This window comes from Glycine max, chromosome 16, assembly GCF_000004515.6.
Source record: "Glycine max cultivar Williams 82 chromosome 16, Glycine_max_v4.0, whole genome shotgun sequence".
In the NCBI taxonomy this organism is placed as follows: domain Eukaryota; kingdom Viridiplantae; phylum Streptophyta; class Magnoliopsida; order Fabales; family Fabaceae; genus Glycine; species Glycine max.
Genome location: NC_038252.2, coordinates 23,547,862 through 23,552,919, shown reverse-complemented (window position 1 = coordinate 23,552,919; position 5,058 = coordinate 23,547,862). Strand labels below are relative to the sequence as shown.

Below are 5,058 nucleotides of genomic sequence, written 5' to 3'. Positions count from 1 at the left end.
CGAAATTTCAAACGGCCATAACTTTTGCTTTGGTTATCAGAATCGCAATTATTATATATGTATTTGGGGTAGAAAAAAATTTCCTACGCCATGGAAACCTACCGTAGGCCGGCTGAGGTATCCATCGTCCAAAAATAGTGATTCTATCAAATTTTTTTTTTATTTTTCAAGTTTTATTCACTTATTTTTCTTAACCTACCATTTTTAGCTTCCATAGTTAGACTTTGAATTTTTGCCTGAAATTTTTTGTGCTATCTTCTCATCATTTTATAAGGTTGCTCACAAAATTTCAAGTCATTTGGATATCATTTGAGGGTAGCTGTAGTTCAAACCTGCACCTTTATTTACATGACAAGGCAACTAGTTGTGCATGCTGAATGTAGTGTATGACTAGAGGCAATCCATCTGACTTACAACCCGTTGACCCTGAGATAGATAGGACATTTCATAGATTAGTTAGGCATCATTTTATACCTTTTGATCATCCTGAGCATTCCATTACTGGTGAATTTGTGCATTCTATTATTGGTGATTTTGAACATCCTGATTTGGAGCATTATAATTTTGAGCATTCTGATTCTGAGCATTCTGATTTTGCACATTCTGAGAACATGGCACAACCTCCACCCCATGAGAGGACTCTAAGGGAAATGGCTGCACCTGATTTCACCTACGAAAGCTTGTGCATCCAATACGCTGATGAGGATGTCCCATATGTTCTTAAAACTAGACTGATTCATTTGCTTCCAAAGTTTCATGGCCTTGCAGGTGAAGACCTGCACAAACATTTGAAGGAATTTCATATTGTCTGCTCCACCATGAAACCCTCATATGTTCAAGAGGATCACATATTTCTGAAGGCTTTTCCTCATTCATTAGAGGGAGTGGTAAAGGATTGGCTGTATTACCTTGCTCCAAGGTCCATCACGAGCTGGGATGACCTTAAGAGAGTATTCTTAGAAAAAAATTTCCCTGCTTCCAGGACCATAGCCATCAGGAAAGATATCTCAGGTATTAGACAACTCAGTGGAGAGAGCCTGTATGAGTACTGGGAGCGATTTAAAAAACTATGTGCCAGTTGCCCTCACCATCAGATTTCGGAGCAGCTTCTTCTCCAATATTTTTATGAAGGACTCAGTAATATGGAGAGAAGTATGATAGATGCTGCCAGTGGTGGAGCCCTTGGAGACATGACTCCTGCTGAAGCCAGGAATTTAATTGAGAAGATGGCTTCTAACTCCCAGCAGTTTAGCGCCATAAATGATGCTATAGTCATTAGAGGAGTGCATGAGGTAGCTACAAACTCAGCTGCATCATCTGAGACTAAGAAGCTTGAAGGAAAACTGGATACATTGGTTAACTTGGTAACCCAGCTGGCCTTGAATCAGAAATCTGTACCTGTCGCAAGGGTTTGTGGTTTGTGCTCCTCTGCTGACCACCATACAGACCTTTGCCCTTCCATGCAGCAACCTGGAGCAATTGAGCAGCCTGAAGCTTATGATGCAAATATTTACAATAGACCTCCTCAATCTCAATAGCAAAATCAACCATAGCAGAATAATTATGACCTCTCCAGCAACAGATACAACCCTGGATGGAGGAATCACCCTAATCTTAGATGGTCCAGCCCTCAGCAACAACAACAGCAGCCTGCTCCTTCCTTCCAAAATGCTGATGGCCCAAGCAGACCATACATTCCTCCACCAATCCAACAACAACAACAACCCCAGAAACAACCAACAGTTGAGGCCCCTCCACAACCTTCCCTCGAAGAACTTGTGAGGCAAATGACTATGCAAAACATGCAGTTTCAACAAGAGACCAGAGCTTCCATTCAAAGCTTGACTAATCAGATGGGACAATTAGCTACACAATTGAATCAACAACAGTCCCAGAATTCTGACAAGCTACCTTCTCAAGCTGTCCAAAATCCCAAAAATGTCAGTGCCATTTCTTTGAGGTCGGGAAAGCAGTGTCAAGGACCTCAACCCGTAGCACCTTCCTCATCTGCAAATGAACCTGCCAAACTTCACTCTACTCCAGAAAAAAGGTGATGACAAAAATTTACCTAACAATTTTTGTGCAGGTGAATCTTCTTCCACAGGTAATTCTGATTTGCAGAAGCAGCACATTCCCCCTCTTCCATTCCCTCCAAGAGCAGTTTCCAACAAAAAAATGGAAGAGGCAGAGAAAGTGATCTTGGAAACGTTTAGAAAAGTAGAGGTAAACATACCTCTGTTGGATGCAATAAAGCAAATTCCAAGATATGCCAAATTCTTGAAGGAGCTGTGCACTAATAAGCGGAAGCTTAAAGGAAGTGAACGAATTAGCATGGGCAGAAATGTCTCTGCATTGATTGGTAAATCTGTTCCTCAAATTCTTGAAAAATGCAAAGATCCAGGTACATTCAGCATACCTTGTATTATAGGGAATAATAAGTTTGACAATGCCATGCTAGATTTAGGAACCTCTGTTAGTGTTATGCCTCTGTCTATTTTTAATTCTCTATCTCTAGGTCCCTTGCAGTCAACTGATGTGGTAATTCATTTAGCTAATAGAAGTGTTGCCTATCCTGTTGGTTTCATAGAAGATGTCTTAGTTAGAGTTGGTGAACTGATTTTCCCTGTTGATTTTTATATTTTGAATATGGAAGATGGATTTTCTCAAGGATCAGTTCCCATCATTCTAGGCAGACCCTTTATGAAAACTGCTAGAACTAAGATAGATGTTTATGCAGGCACACTGTCCACGGAGTTTGGTGATATAACTGTTCATTTTAATATTCTGGATGCTATGAAATACCCATCTGAAGATCTTTCTGTATTTCGTGCTGAAATAATTGACCATGTTGTTGATGAATACATGATCGATCTTTATTCTAATTTGCATGCCTCTCACTCTTCATGCATTGGGTCTGGAATTGTACTTGATCATATGTCTGAATTTGATGCTGAGAGTGAATCTGAGAGTGATATTGATTGCATGTCTGGTGGTGGTGTTTTACCTCTCGAGATTGATTTTATAGAGTCAGATAGGACTAACCATGTTTTAGGAAGTACACATACCTCTGACTTTCTTTATGAGGTAAAGGTTGAGAAACCATCTCCTTCTACCACTGTCTAGCCGACCACACCAGAATTGAAGCCTCTGCCATCAAATTTAAAATACGCTTACTTGGATGATAGCAAGAGTTTTCCAGTGATTATATCTGCCTCCCTTGCTGATGAGCAAGAGGAGAAGTTGTTGTCAGTTCTCAAGAAGCATAAGAAGGCTATAGGCTGGACCCTGGCGGACATTCCTGGTATTAGCCCATCCACATGTATGCATCGAATAAATTTAGAGGATGGAGCTAAACTAGTAAGACAGCCACAGAGAAGACTCAACCCAGCGATTCTTGATGTAGTAAAGAAGGAGATAACCAAGCTTTTGCAAGCTGGAATCATTTATCCTATCTCCGATAGCCAATGGGTGAGTCCCGTCCAGGTAGTCCCGAAGAAGACCGGCCTCACAGTGATAAAAAATGAGAAGGAGGAGCTGATTCCTACTCGGGTGCAGAACAGTTGGAGAGTCTGAATTGACTATAGGAGGTTGAACCAGGTTACCAAAAAGGACCATTTTCCCCTGCCATTCATTGACCAGATGCTTGAACGCCTGGCAGGTAAATCCCACTACTGTTTCCTTGATGGTTTTTCTGGTTATATTGATATGAACCCTCATGGCACAAGGGCTGACTTAGGATCGTCTAGGATTAAACCTTGATGGAAAATGCGGAAATTGATTAAGGAAAGGATGGAAAATAAGGTGGTTAATTTCGTGGGTCTTAATAAGGTGGTTCTTGGCATAAAATGGATGAATGGGATGGTAAAACGTAGGTTAAGTGGTGGCTGCACAGAAATATAGAAATGACAATAACTGAAGCTACAGGGCTCCAAATGAGGTGATTCCAAAACGAGGTGAAAGGTCTCGTTTTGAAATTCAATTTAGGCTCAAGAATCACTTAATTTGAGTGCTTAAAATGGGATTTATGGCCACGAGATAATTCTGGGCAGAGGTGGATTTTCTGGAATTGTGGTTTGAAAGAACAAGGGTGAAGATGAAAGGAAGGAAAGAATCACTCTTTCCAGCGAGGGCAACACACAAAGGTTGTGAAAGTCCTTTGATACAGCCAAGGTGTTCTTGAATCACTCAAGAATTTAGGAGAATCACTCTCACTAAGATAAAAGAGATAAACTCTAATTTTCTGAATAAAACTCAACTTGTCTTTATTGATAAAATGGTTAAGCTTATATAGAAGCTTTACAGCAGATTTTAGTAATGACCCACTAACCTAGAATTAAAATAACTTAATGCCATTAACCTAGGGAATTAAAAAAAACTTAATGGCTGAGTGTAACTGAAATTGTGGCAACCAAAAGTCACCCCCAACAGCCAACAAGTCAGCCACCATTTGGTCTCCCAAAAGGCTGATGCCTAGGTTGCCAATTGGGCCCTTATTACAACTTGAACTAAACCTAACTAAAGCCCTTTTAGTTGATTAACCCAAAACATATTTTTGGTCAGCCAACTTTACAAGGATTGGGCCATTATTTAGACAAACTAAACACTCTAAAATTGAAACAAAGTGGTGTCATTTAGTCCTCCTCCATTTGGGCCATGATACAACTCACAACCTTGGACTTTTCTCCTTGAAACTTGGGCTTGTATTCAAATAGTATGGACAACACTTGTTGAAGATCTTCCTTGGCTTTCCTTGCTCTAGCCCTTGTCATAGGTCCTCCAAGTCCTTCAAGTGGATCCTTGCCCTTGCTCTTGGTCATGTCCTCATCATATATGCAAATTACTATTGCTCCTGAGGATCAAGAAAAGACCACATTCACCTGCCCCTTCGACACTTTTGCTTATAGGAGGATGCCTTTCGGCCTGTGCAATGCCCCTGGTACCTTCCAACGGTGCATGATTAGTATTTTCAGTGATTTTTTAGAAAATTGCATAGAGGTGTTTATGGATGATTTCACTGTATATGGATCCTCTTTTGATGGTTGTTTGAATAGTTTGGAA

General features: G+C 40.5%; 1 non-coding gene across 1 annotated transcript; it reads right to left on the bottom strand.

Annotated features, from left to right (window-relative positions):
• Positions 1-989: 989 nt before the first annotated feature.
• On the bottom strand, positions 990-1,096 carry LOC112999856 (small nucleolar RNA R71). Its single transcript, XR_003265074.1, has one exon. It is a non-coding gene; the product is annotated as a small nucleolar RNA R71 (small nucleolar RNA).
• Positions 1,097-5,058: the final 3,962 nt, after the last annotated feature.